The following is a 13,573-nucleotide window of genomic DNA, read 5'->3' as shown; positions in this document are numbered from 1 at the left end:
CAGTCCTGTGAGTACTTCGATGACAAAAAGGAAATGCCTACAGCACACGGTATTCCCAGGCGGTCACCCATCCAAGTACTAACCACGCCCTACTGAGCTTAAATTCGGTGATCGGACGAGAACCGGTGCTTTCTCAGTGGTATGGTCGTAGACGACAGAACTGTTTAAGATCTATCTATTATATAACAGTCCTGTTAGTACTTCGATGACAAAAAGGAAATGCCTACAGCACACGGTATTCCCAGGCGGTCACCCATCCAAGTACTAACCGCGCCCTACTGAGCTTAACTTCGGTGATCGGACGAGAACCGGTGCTTTCTCAGTGGTATGGCCGTAGACGATAGAACTGTTTAAGATCTATCTATTATATAACAGTCCTGTGAGTACCTCGATAACAAAAAGGAAATGCCTACAGCACACGGTATTCCCAGGCGGTCACCAATCCAAGTACTAGCCGTGCCCTACTGAGCTTAACTACGGTGATCGGACGAGAACCGGTGCTTTCTCAGTGGTATGGCCGTAGACGACAGAACTGTATAAGAAATAGATTTGATATAACAGTCCTGTGAGTACTTCGGTAACAAAAAGGAAATGCCTACAGCACACGGTATTCCGAAGCGGTCACCCATCCAAGTACTTACCGCGCCCTACTGAGCTTAACTTCGGTGATCGGACGAGAACCGGTGCTTTCTCAGTGGTATGGCCGTAGACGATAGAACTGTGTAAGGTCTATCTATTATATAACAGTTCTGTGAGTACATCGATAAGAAAAAGGAAATGCGTACAGCACACGGTATTCCCAGGCGGTCACCCGTCCAAGTACTAACCGTGCCCTACTGAGCTTAACTACGGTGATCGGACGAGAACCGGTGCTTTCTCAGTGGTATGGCCGTAGACGACAGAACTGTGTAAGAAATAGATTTTATATAACAGTCCTGTGAGTACTTCGGTAACAAAAAGGAAATGCCTACAGCACACGGTATTTCCAGGCGGTCACCCGTCCAAGTACTAACCGTGCCCTAATGAGCTTAACAACTACGGTAATCGGACGGGAACCGGTGCTTTCTCAGTGGTATGGCCGTAGACGACAGAACTGTGTAAGAAATAGATTTTATATAACAGTCCTGTGAGTACTTCGGTAACAAAAAGGAAATGCCTACAGCACACGGTATTCCGAAGCGGTCACCCATCCAAGTACTTACCGCGCCCTACTGAGCTTAACTTCGGTGATCGGACGAGAACCGGTGCTTTCTCAGTGGTATGGCCGTAGACGACAGAACTGTTTAAGATCTATCTATTATATAACAGTCCTGTGAGTACCACGATAACAAAAAGAAAATGCCTACAGCACACGGTATTCTCAGGCGGTCACCCATCCAAGTACTAACCGTGCCCTAATGAGCTTAACTACGGTGATCGGACGAGAACCGGTGCTTTCTCAGTGGTATGGCCGTAGACGACAGAACTGTGTAAGAAATAGATTTTATATAACAGTCCTGTGAGTACTTTGGTAAGAAAAAGGAAATGCCTACAGCACACGGTATTCCGAAGCGGTCACCCATCCAACTACTTACCGCGCCCTACTGAGCTTAACTTCGGTGATCGGACGAGAACCGGTGCTTTCTAAGTGGTATGGCCGTAGACGATAGAACTGTGTAAGATCTATCTATTATATAACAGTCCTGTGAGTACTTCGATGACAAAAAGGAAATGCCTACAGCACACGGTATTCCCAGGCGGTCACCCATCCAAGTACTAACCGCGCCCTACTGAGCTTAACTTCGGTGATCGGACGAGAACCGTTGCTTTCTAAGTGGTATGGCCGTAGACGATAGAACTGTGTAAGATCTATCTATTATATAACAGTCCTGTGAGTACTTCGATGACAAAAAGGAAATGCCTACAGCACACGGTATTCCGAAGCGGTCACCCATCCAAGTACTTACCGTGATCTACTGAGCTTAACTTCGGTGATGGGACGAGAACCGGTGCTTTCTAAGTGGTATGGCCGTAGACGATAGAACTGTGTAAGATCTATCTATTATATAACAGTCCTGTGAGTACTTCGATGACAAAAAGGAAATGCCTACAGCACACGGTATTCCGAAGCGGTCACCCATCCAAGTACTAACCGTGCCCTACTGATCTTAACTACGGTGATCGGACGAGAACCGGTGCTTTCTCAGTGGTATGGCCGTAGACGACAGAACTGTGTAAGAAATAGATTTTATATAACAGTCCTGTGAGCACTTTTGTAACAAAAAGGAAATGCCTACAGCACACGGTATTCCGAAGCGGTCACCCATCCAAGTACTTACCGCGCCCTACTGAGCTTAACTTCGGTGATGGGACGAGAACCGGTGCTTTCTAAGTGGTATGGCCGTAGACGATAGAACTGTGTAAGAAATATATATTATATAACAGTCCTGTGAGTACTTCGATGACAAAAAGGAAATGCCTACAGCACACGGTATTCCGAAGCGGTACCCCATCCAAGTACTTACCGCGCCCTACTGAGCTTAACTTCGGTGATCGGACGAGAACCGGTGCTTTCTAAGTGGTATGGCCGTAGACGATAGAACTGTGTAAGATCTATCTATTATATAACAGTCCTGTGAGTACTTCGATGACAAAAAGGAAATGCCTACAGCACACGGTATTCCCAGGCGGTCACCCATCCAAGTACTAACCACGCCCTACTGAGCTTAAATTCGGTGATCGGACGAGAACCGGTGCTTTCTCAGTGGTATGGTCGTAGACGACAGAACTGTTTAAGATCTATCTATTATATAACAGTCCTGTTAGTACTTCGATGACAAAAAGGAAATGCCTACAGCACACGGTATTCCCAGGCGGTCACCTATCCAAGTACTAACCGCGCCCTACTGAGCTTAACTTCGGTGATCGGACGAGAACCGGTGCTTTCTCAGTGGTATGGCCGTAGACGATAGAACTGTTTAAGATCTATCTATTATATAACAGTCCTGTGAGTACCTCGATAACAAAAAGGAAATGCCTACAGCATACGGGATTCCCAGGCGGTCACCAATCCAAGTACTAGCCGTGCCCTACTGAGCTTAACTACGGTGATCGGACGAGAACCGGTGCTTTCTCAGTGGTATGGCCGTAGACGACAGAACTGTATAAGAAATAGATTTGATATAACAGTCCTGTGAGTACTTCGGTAACAAAAAGGAAATGCCTACAGCACACGGTATTCCGAAGCGGTCACCCATCCAAGTACTTACCGCGCCCTACTGAGCTTAACTTCGGTGATCGGACGAGAACCGGTGCTTTCTCAGTGGTATGGCCGTAGACGATAGAACTGTGTAAGGTCTATCTATTATATAACAGTCCTGTGAGTACATCGATAAGAAAAAGGAAATGCGTACAGCACACGGTATTCCCAGGCGGTCACCCGTCCAAGTACTAACCGTGCCCTACTGAGCTTAACTACGGTTATCGGACGAGAACCGGTGCTTTCTCAGTGGTATGGCCGTAGACGACAGAACTGTGTAAGAAATAGATTTTATATAACAGTCCTGTGAGTACTTCGGTAACAAAAAGGAAATGCCTACAGCACACGGTATTCCGAAGCGGTCACCCATCCAAGTACTTACCGCGCCCTACTGAGCTTAACTTCGGTGATCGGACGAGAACCGGTGCTTTCTCAGTGGTATGGCCGTAGACGACAGAACTGTTTAAGATCTATCTATTATATAACAGTCCTGTGAGTACCACGATAACAAAAAGAAAATGCCTACAGCACACGGTATTCTCAGGCGGTCACCCATCCAAGTACTAACCGTGCCCTAATGAGCTTAACTACGGTGATCGGACGAGAACCGGTGCTTTCTCAGTGGTATGGCCGTAGACGACAGAACTGTGTAAGAAATAGATTTTATATAACAGTCCTGTGAGTACTTTGGTAAGAAAAAGGAAATGCCTACAGCACACGGTATTCCGAAGCGGTCACCCATCCAAGTACTTACCGCGCCCTACTGAGCTTAACTTCGGTGATCGGACGAGAACCGGTGCTTTCTAAGTGGTATGGCCGTAGACGATAGAACTGTGTAAGATCTTTCTATTATATAACAGTCCTGTGAGTACTTCGATGACAAAATGGAAATGCCTACAGCACACGGTATTCCCAGGCGGTCACCCATCCAAGTACTTACCGCGCCCTACTGAGCTTAACTTCGGTGATCGGACGAGAACCGGTGCTTTCTCAGTGGTATGGCCGTAGACGATAGAACTGTGTAAGGTCTATCTATTATATAACAGTCCTGTGAGTACATCGATAAGAAAAAGGAAATGCGTACAGCACACGGTATTCCCAGGCGGTCACCCGTCCAAGTACTAACCGTGCCCTACTGAGCTTAACTACGGTTATCGGACGAGAACCGGTGCTTTCTCAGTGGTATGGCCGTAGACGACAGAACTGTGTAAGAAATAGATTTTATATAACAGTCCTGTGAGTACTTCGGTAACAAAAAGGAAATGCCTACAGCACACGGTATTCCGAAGCGGTCACCCATCCAAGTACTTACCGCGCCCTACTGAGCTTAACTTCGGTGATCGGACGAGAACCGGTGCTTTCTCAGTGGTATGGCCGTAGACGACAGAACTGTTTAAGATCTATCTATTATATAACAGTCCTGTGAGTACCACGATAACAAAAAGAAAATGCCTACAGCACACGTTATTCTCAGGCGGTCACCCATCCAAGTACTAACCGTGCCCTAATGAGCTTAACTACGGTGATCGGACGAGAACCGGTGCTTTCTCATTGGTATGGCCGTAGACGACAGAACTGTGTAAGAAATAGATTTTATATAACAGTCCTGTGAGTACTTTGGTAAGAAAAAGGAAATGCCTACAGCACACGGTATTCCGAAGCGGTCACCCATCCAAGTACTTACCGCGCCCTACTGAGCTTAACTTCGGTGATGGGACGAGAACCGGTGCTTTCTAAGTGGTATGGCCGTAGACGATAGAACTGTGTAAGATCTATCTATTATATAACAGTCCTGTGAGTACTTCGATGACAAAATGGAAATGCCTACAGCACACGGTATTCCCAGGCGGTCACCCATCCAAGTACTAACCGCGCCCTACTGACTTTAAGTTCTGTGATCGGACGAGAACTGGTGCTTTCTCAGTGGTATGGCCGTAAACGATAGAACTGTGTAACATCTATCTATTATATAACAGTACTGTCAGTACCTCGATAACAAAAAGGAAATGCCAACAGCACACGGTATTCCGAAGCGGTCACCCGTCCAAGTACTAACCGTGCCCTACTGACTTTAAGTTCTGTGATCGGACGAGAACTGGTGCTTTCTCAGTGATATGGCCGTAAACGATAGAACTGTTTAAGATCTATCTATTATATAACAGTCCTGTGAGTACCTCGATAACAAAAAGGAAATGCCTACAGCACACGGTATTCCCAGGCGGTCACCCGTCCAAGTACTAACCGTGCCCTACTGACTTTAAGTTCTGTGATCGGACAAGAACTGGTGCTTTCTCAGTGGTATGGCCGTAAACGATAGAACTGTGTAACATCTATCTATTATATAACAGTCCTGTCAGTACCTCGATAACAAAAAGGAAATGACTACAGCACACGGTATTCCGAAGCGGTCACCCGTCCAAGTACTAACCGTGCCCTACTGACTTTAAGTTCTGTGATCGGACGAGAACCGGTGCTTTCTAAGTGGTATGGCCGTAGACGATAGAACTGTGTAAGATCTATCTATTATCTAACAGTCCTGTGAGTACTTCGGTAACAAAAAGGAAATGCCTACAGCACACGGTATTCCGAAGCGGTCACCCATCCAAGTACTTACCGCGCCCTACTGAGCTTAACTTCGGTGATCGGACGAGAACCGGTGCTTTCTCAGTGGTATGGCCGTAGACGACAGAACTGTTTAAGATCTATCTATTATATAACAGTCCTGTGAGTACCACGATAACAAAAAGAAAATGCCTACAGCACACGGTATTCTCAGGCGGTCACCCATCCAAGTACTAACCGTGCCCTAATGAGCTTAACTACGGTGATCGGACGAGAACCGGTGCTTTCTCAGTGGTATGGCCGTAGACGACAGAACTGTGTAAGAAATAGATTTTATATAACAGTCCTGTGAGTACTTTGGTAAGAAAAAGGAAATGCCTACAGCACACGGTATTCCGAAGCGGTCACCCATCCAACTACTTACCGCGCCCTACTGAGCTTAACTTCGGTGATCGGACGAGAACCGGTGCTTTCTAAGTGGTATGGCCGTAGACGATATAACTGTGTAAGATCTATCTATTATATAACAGTCCTGTGAGTACTTCGATGACAAAAAGGAAATGCCTACAGCACACGGTATTCCCAGGCGGTCACCCATCCAAGTACTAACCGCGCCCTACTGAGCTTAACTTCGGTGATCGGACGAGAACCGTTGCTTTCTAAGTGGTATGGCCGTAGACGATAGAACTGTGTAAGATCTATCTATTATATAACAGTCCTGTGAGTACTTCGATGACAAAAAGGAAATGCCTACAGCACACGGTATTCCGAAGCGGTCACCCATCCAAGTACTTACCGTGATCTACTGAGCTTAACTTCGGTGATGGGACGAGAACCGGTGCTTTCTAAGTGGTATGGCCGTAGACGATAGAACTGTGTAAGATCTATCTATTATATAACAGTCCTGTGAGTACTTCGATGACAAAAAGGAAATGCCTACAGCACACGGTATTCCCAGGCGGTCACCCATCCAAGTACTAACCGCGCCCTACTGAGCTTAAATTCGGTGATCTGACGAGAACCGGTGCTTTCTCAGTGGTATGGTCGTAGACGACAGAACTGTTTAAGATCTATCTATTATATAACAGTCCTGTGAGTACCTCGATAACAAAAAGGAAATGCCTACAGCACACGGTATTCCCAGGCGGTCACCCATCCAAGTACTAACCGTGCCCTACTGATCTTAACTACGGTGATCGGACGAGAACCGGTGCTTTCTCAGTGGTATGGCCGTAGACGACAGAACTGTGTAAGAAATAGATTTTATATAACAGTCCTGTGAGCACTTTTGTAACAAAAAGGAAATGCCTACAGCACACGGTATTCCGAAGCGGTCACCCATCCAAGTACTTACCGCGCCCTACTGAGCTTAACTTCGGTGATGGGACGAGAACCGGTGCTTTCTAAGTGGTATGGCCGTAGACGATAGAACTGTGTAAGAAATATATATTATATAACAGTCCTGTGAGTACTTCGATGACAAAAAGGAAATGCCTACAGCACACGGTATTCCGAAGCGGTCACCCATCCAAGTACTTACCGCGCCCTACTGAGCTTAACTTCGGTGATCGGACGAGAACCGGTGCTTTCTAAGTGGTATGGCCGTAGACGATAGAACTGTGTAAGATCTATCTATTATATAACAGTCCTGTGAGTACTTCGATGACAAAAAGGAAATGCCTACAGCACACGGTATTCCCAGGCGGTCACCCATCCAAGTACTAACCACGCCCTACTGAGCTTAAATTCGGTGATCGGACGAGAACCGGTGCTTTCTCAGTGGTATGGTCGTAGACGACAGAACTGTTTAAGATCTATCTATTATATAACAGTCCTGTTAGTACTTCGATGACAAAAAGGAAATGCCTACAGCACACGGTATTCCCAGGCGGTCACCTATCCAAGTACTAACCGCGCCCTACTGAGCTTAACTTCGGTGATCGGACGAGAACCGGTGCTTTCTCAGTGGTATGGCCGTAGACGATAGAACTGTTTAAGATCTATCTATTATATAACAGTCCTGTGAGTACCTCGATAACAAAAAGGAAATGCCTACAGCACACGGGATTCCCAGGCGGTCACCAATCCAAGTACTAGCCGTGCCCTACTGAGCTTAACTACGGTGACCGGACGAGAACCGGTGCTTTCTCAGTGGTATGGCCGTAGACGACAGAACTGTATAAGAAATAGATTTGATATAACAGTCCTGTGAGTACTTCGGTAACAAAAAGGAAATGCCTACAGCACACGGTATTCCGAAGCGGTCACCCATCCAAGTACTTACCGCGCCCTACTGAGCTTAACTTCGGTGATCGGACGAGAACCGGTGCTTTCTCAGTGGTATGGCCGTAGACGATAGAACTGTGTAAGGTCTATCTATTATATAACAGTCCTGTGAGTACATCGATAAGAAAAAGGAAATGCGTACAGCACACGGTATTCCCAGGCGGTCACCCGTCCAAGTACTAACCGTGCCCTACTGAGCTTAACTACGGTTATCGGACGAGAACCGGTGCTTTCTCAGTGGTATGGCCGTAGACGACAGAACTGTGTAAGAAATAGATTTTATATAACAGTCCTGTGAGTACTTCGGTAACAAAAAGGAAATGCCTACAGCACACGGTATTCCGAAGCGGTCACCCATCCAAGTACTTACCGCGCCCTACTGAGCTTAACTTCGGTGATCGGACGAGAACCGGTGCTTTCTCAGTGGTATGGCCGTAGACGACAGAACTGTTTAAGATCTATCTATTATATAACAGTCCTGTGAGTACCACGATAACAAAAAGAAAATGCCTACAGCACACGGTATTCTCAGGCGGTCACCCATCCAAGTACTAACCGTGCCCTAATGAGCTTAACTACGGTGATCGGACGAGAACCGGTGCTTTCTCATTGGTATGGCCGTAGACGACAGAACTGTGTAAGAAATAGATTTTATATAACAGTCCTGTGAGTACTTTGGTAAGAAAAAGGAAATGCCTACAGCACACGGTATTCCGAAGCGGTCACCCATCCAAGTACTTACCGCGCCCTACTGAGCTTAACTTCGGTGATGGGACGAGAACCGGTGCTTTCTAAGTGGTATGGCCGTAGACGATAGAACTGTGTAAGATCTATCTATTATATAACAGTCCTGTGAGTACTTCGATGACAAAATGGAAATGCCTACAGCACACGGTATTCCCAGGCGGTCACCCATCCAAGTACTAACCGCGCCCTACTGACTTTAAGTTCTGTGATCGGACGAGAACTGGTGCTTTCTCAGTGGTATGGCCGTAAACGATAGAACTGTGTAACATCTATCTATTATATAACAGTACTGTCAGTACCTCGATAACAAAAAGGAAATGCCAACAGCACACGGTATTCCGAAGCGGTCACCCGTCCAAGTACTAACCGTGCCCTACTGACTTTAAGTTCTGTGATCGGACGAGAACTGGTGCTTTCTCAGTGATATGGCCGTAAACGATAGAACTGTTTAAGATCTATCTATTATATAACAGTCCTGTGAGTACCTCGATAACAAAAAGGAAATGCCTACAGCACACGGTATTCCCAGGCGGTCACCCGTCCAAGTACTAACCGTGCCCTACTGACTTTAAGTTCTGTGATCGGACGAGAACTGGTGCTTTCTCAGTGGTATGGCCGTAAACGATAGAACTGTGTAACATCTATCTATTATATAACAGTCCTGTCAGTACCTCGATAACAAAAAGGAAATGACTACAGCACACGGTATTCCGAAGCGGTCACCCGTCCAAGTACTAACCGTGCCCTACTGACTTTAAGTTCTGTGATCGGACGAAAACCGGTGCTTTCTAAGTGGTATGGCCGTAGACGATAGAACTGTGTAAGATCTATCTATTATCTAACAGTCCTGTGAGTACTTCGATGACAAAAAGGAAATGCCTACAGCACATGGTATTTCCAGGCGGTCAGCCATCCAAGTACTAACCGCGCCCTACTGAGCTTAACTTCGGTGATCGGACGAGAACCGGTGCTTTCTCAGTGGTATGGTCATAGACGACAGAACTGTTTAAGATCTATCTATTATATAACAGTCCTGTGAGTACCTCGATAACAAAAAGGAAATGCCTACAACACACGGTATTCAAAGGCGGTCACCCATCCAAGTACTAACCGTGCCCTACTGAGCTTAACTACGGTGATCGGACGAGAACCGGTGCTTTCTCAGTGGTATGGCCGTAGATGACAGAACTGTGTAAGAAATAGATTTTATATAACAGTCCTGTGAGTACTTTGGTAACAAAAAGGAAATGCTTACAGCACACGGTATTCTGAAGCGGTCACCCATCCAAGTACTTACCGCGCCCTACTGAGCTTAACTTCGGTGATCGGACGAGAACCGGTGCTTTCTCAGTGGTATGGCCGTAGACGATAGAACTGTGTAAGATCTATCTATTATATAACAGTCCTGTGAGTACTTCGATGACAAAAAGGAAATGCCTACAGCACACGGTATTCCCAGGCGGTCACCCATCCAAGTACTAACCGCGCCCTACTGAGCTTAACTTCGGTGATCGGACGAGAATCGGTGCTTTCTCAGTGGTATGGCCGTAGACGACAGAACTGTGTAAGAAATATATATTATATAACAGTCCTGTGAGTACTTCGATGACAAAAAGGAAATGCCTACAGCACACGGTATTCCGAAGCGGTCACCCATCCAAGTACTTACCGTGCCCTACTGAGCTTAACTTCGGTGATGCGACGAGAACCGGTGCTTTCTAAGTGGTATGGCCGTAGACGATAGAACTGTGTAAGATCTATCTATTATATAACAGTCCTGTGAGTACTTCGATGACAAAAAGGAAATGCCTACAGCACACGGTATTCCCAGGCGGTCACCCATCCAAGTACTAACCGCGCCCTACTGAGCTTAAATTCGGTGATCGGACGAGAACCGGTGCTTTCTCAGTGGTATGGTCGTAGACGACAGAACTGTTTAAGATCTATCTATTATATAACAGTCCTGTGAGTACCTCGATAACAAAAAGGAAATGCCTACAGCACACGGTATTCCCAGGCGGTCACCCATCCAAGTACTAACCGTGCCCTACTGAGCTTAACTACGGTGATCGGACGAGAACCGGTGCTTTCTCAGTGGTATGGCCGTAGATGACAGAACTGTGTAAGAAATAGATTTTATATAACAGTCCTGTGAGCACTTTGGTAACAAAAAGGAAATGCCCACAGCACACGGTATTCCGAAGCGGTCACTCATCCAAGTACTTACCGCGCCCTACTGAGCTTAACTTCGGTGATCGGACGAGAACCGGTGCTTTCTAAGTGGTATGGCCGTAGACGATAGAACTGTGTAAGATCTATCTATTATATAACAGTCCTGTGAGTACTTCGATGACAAAAAGAAAATGCCTACAGCACACGGTATTCCCAGGCGGTCACCCATCCAAGTACTAACCGCGCCCTACTGAGCTTAACTTCGGTGATCGGACGAGAACCGGTGCTTTCTAAGTGGTATGGCCGTAGACGATATAACTGTGTAAGATCTATCTATTATATAACAGTCCTGTGAGTACTTCGATGACAAAAAGGAAATGCCTACAGCACACGGTATTCCGAAGCGGTCACCCATCCAAGTACTTACCGTGCCCTACTGAGCTTAACTTCGGTGATAGGACGAGAACCGGTGCTTTCTAAGTGGTATGGCCGTAGACGATAGAACTGTGTAAGATCTATCTATTATATAACAGTCCTGTGAGTACTTCGATGACAAAAAGGAAATGCCTACAGCACACGGTATTCCCAGGCGGTCACCCATCCAAGTACTAACCGCGCCCTACTGAGCTTAAATTCGGTGATCGGACGAGAACCGGTGCTTTCTAAGTGGTATGGTCGTAGACGACAGAACTGTTTAAGATCTATCTATTATATAACAGTCCTGTGAGTACCTCGATAACAAAAAGGAAATGCCTACAGCACACGGTATTCCCAGGCGGTCACCCATCCAAGTACTAATCGTGCCCTACTGAGCTTAACTACGGTGATCGGACGAGAACCGGTGCTTTCTCAGTGGTATGGCCGTAGACGACAGAACTGTGTAAGAAATAGATTTTATATAACAGTCCTGTGATCACTTTTGTAACAAAACGGAAATGCCTACAGCACACGGTATTCCGAAGCGGTCACCCATCCAAGTACTTACCGCGCCCTACTGAGCTTAACTTCGGTGATGGGACGAGAACCGGTGCTTTCTAAGTGGTATGGCCGTAGACAATAGAACTGTGTAATAAATATATATTATATAACAGTCCTGTGAGTACTTCGATGACAAAAAGGAAATGCCTACAGCACACGGTATTCCGAAGCGGTCACCCATCCAAGTACTTACCGCGCCCTACTGAGCTTAACTTCGGTGATCGGACGAGAACCGGTGCTTTCTAAGTGGTATGGCCGTAGACGATAGAACTGTGTAAGATCTATCTATTATATAACAGTCCTGTGAGTACTTCGATGACAAAAGGAAATGCCTACAGCACACGGTATTCCCAGGCGGTCACCCATCCAAGTACTAACCGCGCCCTACTGAGCTTAAATTCGGTGATCGGACGAGAACCGGTGCTTTCTCAGTGGTATGGTCGTAGACGACAGAACTGTTTAAGATCTATCTATTATATAACAGTCCTGTTAGTACTTCGATGACAAAAAGGAAATGCCTACAGCACACGGTATTCCCAGGCGGTCACCCATCCAAGTACTAACCGCGCCCTACTGAGCTTAACTTCGGTGATCGGACGAGAACCGGTGCTTTCTCAGTGGTATGGCCGTAGACGATAGAACTGTTTAAGATCTATCTATCATATAACAGTCCTGTGAGTACCTCGATAACAAAAAGGAAATGCCTACAGCACACGGTATTCCCAGGCGGTCACCAATCCAAGTACTAGCCGTGCCCTACTGAGCTTAACTACGGTGATCGGACGAGAACCGGTGCTTTCTCAGTGGTATGGCCGTAGACGACAGAACTGTATAAGAAATAGATTTGATATAACAGTCCTGTGAGTACTTCGGTAACAAAAAGGAAATGCCTACAGCACACGGTATTCCGAAGCGGTCACCCATCCAAGTACTTACCGCGCCCTACTGAGCTTAACTTCGGTTATCGGACGAGAACCGGTGCTTTCTCAGTGGTATGGCCGTAGACGATAGAACTGTGTAAGGTCTATCTATTATATAACAGTCCTGTGAGTACATCGATAAGAAAAAGGAAATGCGTACAGCACACGGTATTCCCAGGCGGTCACCCGTCCAAGTACTAACCGTGCCCTACTGAGCTTAACTACGGTGATCGGACGAGAACCGGTGCTTTCTCAGTGGTATGGCCGTAGACGACAGAACTGTGTAAGAAATAGATTTTATATAACAGTCCTGTGAGTACTTCGGTAACAAAAAGGAAATGCCTACAGCACACGGTATTCCCAGGCGGTCACCCATCCAAGTACTAACCGCGCCCTACTGAGCTTAACTTCGGTGATCGGACGAGAATCGGTTCTTTCTCAGTGGTATGGCCGTAGACGACAGAACTGTGTAAGAAATATATATTATATAACAGTCCTGTGAGTACTTCGATGACAAAAAGGAAATGCCTACAGCACACGGTATTCCGAAGCGGTCACCCATCCAAGTACTTACCGTGCCTTACTGAGCTTAACTTCGGTGATGCGACGAGAACCGGTGCTTTCTAAGTGGTATGGCCGTAGACGATAGAACTGTGTAAGATCTATCTAT

At 46.3% G+C, this 13,573-nt stretch overlaps 62 non-coding genes and 11 pseudogenes across 62 annotated transcripts; all 73 read right to left on the bottom strand.

Moving 5' to 3' along the window:
• Positions 1-34: 34 nt before the first annotated feature.
• On the bottom strand, positions 35-153 carry LOC125564964. The gene has a single exon (XR_007309982.1). It is a non-coding gene; the product is annotated as a 5S ribosomal RNA (ribosomal RNA).
• Positions 154-220: 67 nt separating this feature from the next.
• LOC125564584 lies at positions 221-339 on the bottom strand. The gene has a single exon (XR_007309603.1). It is a non-coding gene; the product is annotated as a 5S ribosomal RNA (ribosomal RNA).
• A 67-nt stretch (positions 340-406) lies between these two features.
• On the bottom strand, positions 407-525 carry LOC125564986. Its single transcript, XR_007310004.1, has one exon. It is a non-coding gene; the product is annotated as a 5S ribosomal RNA (ribosomal RNA).
• Positions 526-592: 67 nt separating this feature from the next.
• LOC125564377 lies at positions 593-711 on the bottom strand. Its single transcript, XR_007309396.1, has one exon. It is a non-coding gene; the product is annotated as a 5S ribosomal RNA (ribosomal RNA).
• A 67-nt stretch (positions 712-778) lies between these two features.
• Positions 779-897, bottom strand: LOC125565175. The gene has a single exon (XR_007310191.1). It is a non-coding gene; the product is annotated as a 5S ribosomal RNA (ribosomal RNA).
• A 67-nt stretch (positions 898-964) lies between these two features.
• On the bottom strand, positions 965-1,086 carry LOC125566862 (annotated as a pseudogene).
• Positions 1,087-1,153: 67 nt separating this feature from the next.
• LOC125564376 lies at positions 1,154-1,272 on the bottom strand. The gene has a single exon (XR_007309395.1). It is a non-coding gene; the product is annotated as a 5S ribosomal RNA (ribosomal RNA).
• A 67-nt stretch (positions 1,273-1,339) lies between these two features.
• On the bottom strand, positions 1,340-1,458 carry LOC125564712. Its single transcript, XR_007309731.1, has one exon. It is a non-coding gene; the product is annotated as a 5S ribosomal RNA (ribosomal RNA).
• Positions 1,459-1,525: 67 nt separating this feature from the next.
• On the bottom strand, positions 1,526-1,644 carry LOC125566012. Its single transcript, XR_007311020.1, has one exon. It is a non-coding gene; the product is annotated as a 5S ribosomal RNA (ribosomal RNA).
• Positions 1,645-1,711: 67 nt separating this feature from the next.
• LOC125565123 lies at positions 1,712-1,830 on the bottom strand. Its single transcript, XR_007310140.1, has one exon. It is a non-coding gene; the product is annotated as a 5S ribosomal RNA (ribosomal RNA).
• Positions 1,831-1,897: 67 nt separating this feature from the next.
• LOC125566900 lies at positions 1,898-2,016 on the bottom strand (annotated as a pseudogene).
• Positions 2,017-2,083: 67 nt separating this feature from the next.
• Positions 2,084-2,202, bottom strand: LOC125565377. Its single transcript, XR_007310390.1, has one exon. It is a non-coding gene; the product is annotated as a 5S ribosomal RNA (ribosomal RNA).
• A 67-nt stretch (positions 2,203-2,269) lies between these two features.
• On the bottom strand, positions 2,270-2,388 carry LOC125566479. The gene has a single exon (XR_007311488.1). It is a non-coding gene; the product is annotated as a 5S ribosomal RNA (ribosomal RNA).
• A 67-nt stretch (positions 2,389-2,455) lies between these two features.
• On the bottom strand, positions 2,456-2,574 carry LOC125566049. Its single transcript, XR_007311056.1, has one exon. It is a non-coding gene; the product is annotated as a 5S ribosomal RNA (ribosomal RNA).
• A 67-nt stretch (positions 2,575-2,641) lies between these two features.
• LOC125564963 lies at positions 2,642-2,760 on the bottom strand. Its single transcript, XR_007309981.1, has one exon. It is a non-coding gene; the product is annotated as a 5S ribosomal RNA (ribosomal RNA).
• Positions 2,761-2,827: 67 nt separating this feature from the next.
• Positions 2,828-2,946, bottom strand: LOC125564027. Its single transcript, XR_007309046.1, has one exon. It is a non-coding gene; the product is annotated as a 5S ribosomal RNA (ribosomal RNA).
• A 67-nt stretch (positions 2,947-3,013) lies between these two features.
• Positions 3,014-3,132, bottom strand: LOC125566139. Its single transcript, XR_007311146.1, has one exon. It is a non-coding gene; the product is annotated as a 5S ribosomal RNA (ribosomal RNA).
• Positions 3,133-3,199: 67 nt separating this feature from the next.
• LOC125564375 lies at positions 3,200-3,318 on the bottom strand. The gene has a single exon (XR_007309394.1). It is a non-coding gene; the product is annotated as a 5S ribosomal RNA (ribosomal RNA).
• A 67-nt stretch (positions 3,319-3,385) lies between these two features.
• LOC125566046 lies at positions 3,386-3,504 on the bottom strand. The gene has a single exon (XR_007311053.1). It is a non-coding gene; the product is annotated as a 5S ribosomal RNA (ribosomal RNA).
• Positions 3,505-3,571: 67 nt separating this feature from the next.
• LOC125564374 lies at positions 3,572-3,690 on the bottom strand. The gene has a single exon (XR_007309393.1). It is a non-coding gene; the product is annotated as a 5S ribosomal RNA (ribosomal RNA).
• Positions 3,691-3,757: 67 nt separating this feature from the next.
• On the bottom strand, positions 3,758-3,876 carry LOC125564711. Its single transcript, XR_007309730.1, has one exon. It is a non-coding gene; the product is annotated as a 5S ribosomal RNA (ribosomal RNA).
• A 67-nt stretch (positions 3,877-3,943) lies between these two features.
• Positions 3,944-4,062, bottom strand: LOC125565483. The gene has a single exon (XR_007310497.1). It is a non-coding gene; the product is annotated as a 5S ribosomal RNA (ribosomal RNA).
• Positions 4,063-4,129: 67 nt separating this feature from the next.
• Positions 4,130-4,248, bottom strand: LOC125563488. The gene has a single exon (XR_007308507.1). It is a non-coding gene; the product is annotated as a 5S ribosomal RNA (ribosomal RNA).
• Positions 4,249-4,315: 67 nt separating this feature from the next.
• Positions 4,316-4,434, bottom strand: LOC125566045. Its single transcript, XR_007311052.1, has one exon. It is a non-coding gene; the product is annotated as a 5S ribosomal RNA (ribosomal RNA).
• Positions 4,435-4,501: 67 nt separating this feature from the next.
• Positions 4,502-4,620, bottom strand: LOC125564373. The gene has a single exon (XR_007309392.1). It is a non-coding gene; the product is annotated as a 5S ribosomal RNA (ribosomal RNA).
• A 67-nt stretch (positions 4,621-4,687) lies between these two features.
• On the bottom strand, positions 4,688-4,806 carry LOC125564203. Its single transcript, XR_007309223.1, has one exon. It is a non-coding gene; the product is annotated as a 5S ribosomal RNA (ribosomal RNA).
• A 67-nt stretch (positions 4,807-4,873) lies between these two features.
• Positions 4,874-4,992, bottom strand: LOC125566478. The gene has a single exon (XR_007311487.1). It is a non-coding gene; the product is annotated as a 5S ribosomal RNA (ribosomal RNA).
• A 67-nt stretch (positions 4,993-5,059) lies between these two features.
• Positions 5,060-5,178, bottom strand: LOC125566542. Its single transcript, XR_007311551.1, has one exon. It is a non-coding gene; the product is annotated as a 5S ribosomal RNA (ribosomal RNA).
• A 67-nt stretch (positions 5,179-5,245) lies between these two features.
• LOC125567073 lies at positions 5,246-5,364 on the bottom strand (annotated as a pseudogene).
• A 67-nt stretch (positions 5,365-5,431) lies between these two features.
• On the bottom strand, positions 5,432-5,550 carry LOC125566879 (annotated as a pseudogene).
• Positions 5,551-5,617: 67 nt separating this feature from the next.
• Positions 5,618-5,736, bottom strand: LOC125567031 (annotated as a pseudogene).
• Positions 5,737-5,803: 67 nt separating this feature from the next.
• LOC125564371 lies at positions 5,804-5,922 on the bottom strand. Its single transcript, XR_007309390.1, has one exon. It is a non-coding gene; the product is annotated as a 5S ribosomal RNA (ribosomal RNA).
• Positions 5,923-5,989: 67 nt separating this feature from the next.
• On the bottom strand, positions 5,990-6,108 carry LOC125564710. The gene has a single exon (XR_007309729.1). It is a non-coding gene; the product is annotated as a 5S ribosomal RNA (ribosomal RNA).
• A 67-nt stretch (positions 6,109-6,175) lies between these two features.
• Positions 6,176-6,294, bottom strand: LOC125566011. Its single transcript, XR_007311019.1, has one exon. It is a non-coding gene; the product is annotated as a 5S ribosomal RNA (ribosomal RNA).
• Positions 6,295-6,361: 67 nt separating this feature from the next.
• LOC125565122 lies at positions 6,362-6,480 on the bottom strand. The gene has a single exon (XR_007310139.1). It is a non-coding gene; the product is annotated as a 5S ribosomal RNA (ribosomal RNA).
• A 67-nt stretch (positions 6,481-6,547) lies between these two features.
• Positions 6,548-6,666, bottom strand: LOC125566898 (annotated as a pseudogene).
• Positions 6,667-6,733: 67 nt separating this feature from the next.
• On the bottom strand, positions 6,734-6,852 carry LOC125565329. The gene has a single exon (XR_007310343.1). It is a non-coding gene; the product is annotated as a 5S ribosomal RNA (ribosomal RNA).
• Positions 6,853-6,919: 67 nt separating this feature from the next.
• Positions 6,920-7,038, bottom strand: LOC125564514. The gene has a single exon (XR_007309533.1). It is a non-coding gene; the product is annotated as a 5S ribosomal RNA (ribosomal RNA).
• Positions 7,039-7,105: 67 nt separating this feature from the next.
• LOC125566477 lies at positions 7,106-7,224 on the bottom strand. Its single transcript, XR_007311486.1, has one exon. It is a non-coding gene; the product is annotated as a 5S ribosomal RNA (ribosomal RNA).
• Positions 7,225-7,291: 67 nt separating this feature from the next.
• On the bottom strand, positions 7,292-7,410 carry LOC125565482. The gene has a single exon (XR_007310496.1). It is a non-coding gene; the product is annotated as a 5S ribosomal RNA (ribosomal RNA).
• Positions 7,411-7,477: 67 nt separating this feature from the next.
• Positions 7,478-7,596, bottom strand: LOC125564961. The gene has a single exon (XR_007309979.1). It is a non-coding gene; the product is annotated as a 5S ribosomal RNA (ribosomal RNA).
• Positions 7,597-7,663: 67 nt separating this feature from the next.
• LOC125564026 lies at positions 7,664-7,782 on the bottom strand. The gene has a single exon (XR_007309045.1). It is a non-coding gene; the product is annotated as a 5S ribosomal RNA (ribosomal RNA).
• A 67-nt stretch (positions 7,783-7,849) lies between these two features.
• LOC125565902 lies at positions 7,850-7,968 on the bottom strand. The gene has a single exon (XR_007310911.1). It is a non-coding gene; the product is annotated as a 5S ribosomal RNA (ribosomal RNA).
• A 67-nt stretch (positions 7,969-8,035) lies between these two features.
• On the bottom strand, positions 8,036-8,154 carry LOC125564370. Its single transcript, XR_007309389.1, has one exon. It is a non-coding gene; the product is annotated as a 5S ribosomal RNA (ribosomal RNA).
• Positions 8,155-8,221: 67 nt separating this feature from the next.
• LOC125566044 lies at positions 8,222-8,340 on the bottom strand. Its single transcript, XR_007311051.1, has one exon. It is a non-coding gene; the product is annotated as a 5S ribosomal RNA (ribosomal RNA).
• Positions 8,341-8,407: 67 nt separating this feature from the next.
• Positions 8,408-8,526, bottom strand: LOC125564369. Its single transcript, XR_007309388.1, has one exon. It is a non-coding gene; the product is annotated as a 5S ribosomal RNA (ribosomal RNA).
• A 67-nt stretch (positions 8,527-8,593) lies between these two features.
• Positions 8,594-8,712, bottom strand: LOC125563524. The gene has a single exon (XR_007308543.1). It is a non-coding gene; the product is annotated as a 5S ribosomal RNA (ribosomal RNA).
• A 67-nt stretch (positions 8,713-8,779) lies between these two features.
• On the bottom strand, positions 8,780-8,898 carry LOC125566476. Its single transcript, XR_007311485.1, has one exon. It is a non-coding gene; the product is annotated as a 5S ribosomal RNA (ribosomal RNA).
• A 67-nt stretch (positions 8,899-8,965) lies between these two features.
• LOC125566541 lies at positions 8,966-9,084 on the bottom strand. Its single transcript, XR_007311550.1, has one exon. It is a non-coding gene; the product is annotated as a 5S ribosomal RNA (ribosomal RNA).
• Positions 9,085-9,151: 67 nt separating this feature from the next.
• LOC125567071 lies at positions 9,152-9,270 on the bottom strand (annotated as a pseudogene).
• Positions 9,271-9,337: 67 nt separating this feature from the next.
• Positions 9,338-9,456, bottom strand: LOC125566669 (annotated as a pseudogene).
• Positions 9,457-9,523: 67 nt separating this feature from the next.
• On the bottom strand, positions 9,524-9,642 carry LOC125567080 (annotated as a pseudogene).
• A 67-nt stretch (positions 9,643-9,709) lies between these two features.
• On the bottom strand, positions 9,710-9,828 carry LOC125565910. Its single transcript, XR_007310918.1, has one exon. It is a non-coding gene; the product is annotated as a 5S ribosomal RNA (ribosomal RNA).
• Positions 9,829-9,895: 67 nt separating this feature from the next.
• LOC125565873 lies at positions 9,896-10,014 on the bottom strand. The gene has a single exon (XR_007310882.1). It is a non-coding gene; the product is annotated as a 5S ribosomal RNA (ribosomal RNA).
• A 67-nt stretch (positions 10,015-10,081) lies between these two features.
• Positions 10,082-10,200, bottom strand: LOC125565680. The gene has a single exon (XR_007310691.1). It is a non-coding gene; the product is annotated as a 5S ribosomal RNA (ribosomal RNA).
• Positions 10,201-10,267: 67 nt separating this feature from the next.
• On the bottom strand, positions 10,268-10,386 carry LOC125564352. Its single transcript, XR_007309371.1, has one exon. It is a non-coding gene; the product is annotated as a 5S ribosomal RNA (ribosomal RNA).
• Positions 10,387-10,453: 67 nt separating this feature from the next.
• LOC125566569 lies at positions 10,454-10,572 on the bottom strand (annotated as a pseudogene).
• A 67-nt stretch (positions 10,573-10,639) lies between these two features.
• Positions 10,640-10,758, bottom strand: LOC125565221. Its single transcript, XR_007310236.1, has one exon. It is a non-coding gene; the product is annotated as a 5S ribosomal RNA (ribosomal RNA).
• A 67-nt stretch (positions 10,759-10,825) lies between these two features.
• LOC125564002 lies at positions 10,826-10,944 on the bottom strand. The gene has a single exon (XR_007309021.1). It is a non-coding gene; the product is annotated as a 5S ribosomal RNA (ribosomal RNA).
• A 67-nt stretch (positions 10,945-11,011) lies between these two features.
• On the bottom strand, positions 11,012-11,130 carry LOC125566391. Its single transcript, XR_007311398.1, has one exon. It is a non-coding gene; the product is annotated as a 5S ribosomal RNA (ribosomal RNA).
• Positions 11,131-11,197: 67 nt separating this feature from the next.
• On the bottom strand, positions 11,198-11,316 carry LOC125564078. The gene has a single exon (XR_007309097.1). It is a non-coding gene; the product is annotated as a 5S ribosomal RNA (ribosomal RNA).
• A 67-nt stretch (positions 11,317-11,383) lies between these two features.
• LOC125566330 lies at positions 11,384-11,502 on the bottom strand. Its single transcript, XR_007311337.1, has one exon. It is a non-coding gene; the product is annotated as a 5S ribosomal RNA (ribosomal RNA).
• Positions 11,503-11,569: 67 nt separating this feature from the next.
• LOC125566040 lies at positions 11,570-11,688 on the bottom strand. The gene has a single exon (XR_007311047.1). It is a non-coding gene; the product is annotated as a 5S ribosomal RNA (ribosomal RNA).
• Positions 11,689-11,755: 67 nt separating this feature from the next.
• Positions 11,756-11,874, bottom strand: LOC125563526. Its single transcript, XR_007308545.1, has one exon. It is a non-coding gene; the product is annotated as a 5S ribosomal RNA (ribosomal RNA).
• A 67-nt stretch (positions 11,875-11,941) lies between these two features.
• On the bottom strand, positions 11,942-12,060 carry LOC125566474. Its single transcript, XR_007311483.1, has one exon. It is a non-coding gene; the product is annotated as a 5S ribosomal RNA (ribosomal RNA).
• Positions 12,061-12,127: 67 nt separating this feature from the next.
• LOC125565481 lies at positions 12,128-12,246 on the bottom strand. The gene has a single exon (XR_007310495.1). It is a non-coding gene; the product is annotated as a 5S ribosomal RNA (ribosomal RNA).
• A 66-nt stretch (positions 12,247-12,312) lies between these two features.
• On the bottom strand, positions 12,313-12,431 carry LOC125565220. The gene has a single exon (XR_007310235.1). It is a non-coding gene; the product is annotated as a 5S ribosomal RNA (ribosomal RNA).
• Positions 12,432-12,498: 67 nt separating this feature from the next.
• On the bottom strand, positions 12,499-12,617 carry LOC125564573. The gene has a single exon (XR_007309592.1). It is a non-coding gene; the product is annotated as a 5S ribosomal RNA (ribosomal RNA).
• A 67-nt stretch (positions 12,618-12,684) lies between these two features.
• Positions 12,685-12,803, bottom strand: LOC125564985. The gene has a single exon (XR_007310003.1). It is a non-coding gene; the product is annotated as a 5S ribosomal RNA (ribosomal RNA).
• A 67-nt stretch (positions 12,804-12,870) lies between these two features.
• LOC125565682 lies at positions 12,871-12,989 on the bottom strand. Its single transcript, XR_007310693.1, has one exon. It is a non-coding gene; the product is annotated as a 5S ribosomal RNA (ribosomal RNA).
• Positions 12,990-13,056: 67 nt separating this feature from the next.
• LOC125565174 lies at positions 13,057-13,175 on the bottom strand. Its single transcript, XR_007310190.1, has one exon. It is a non-coding gene; the product is annotated as a 5S ribosomal RNA (ribosomal RNA).
• Positions 13,176-13,242: 67 nt separating this feature from the next.
• On the bottom strand, positions 13,243-13,361 carry LOC125565376. Its single transcript, XR_007310389.1, has one exon. It is a non-coding gene; the product is annotated as a 5S ribosomal RNA (ribosomal RNA).
• A 67-nt stretch (positions 13,362-13,428) lies between these two features.
• Positions 13,429-13,547, bottom strand: LOC125566808 (annotated as a pseudogene).
• Positions 13,548-13,573: the final 26 nt, after the last annotated feature.

This window comes from Nematostella vectensis, chromosome 5 (assembly GCF_932526225.1).
Source record: "Nematostella vectensis chromosome 5, jaNemVect1.1, whole genome shotgun sequence".
Classification (NCBI taxonomy): Eukaryota; Metazoa; Cnidaria; class Anthozoa; order Actiniaria; family Edwardsiidae; genus Nematostella; species Nematostella vectensis.
This window is presented reverse-complemented; position numbering and strand designations above follow the sequence as displayed.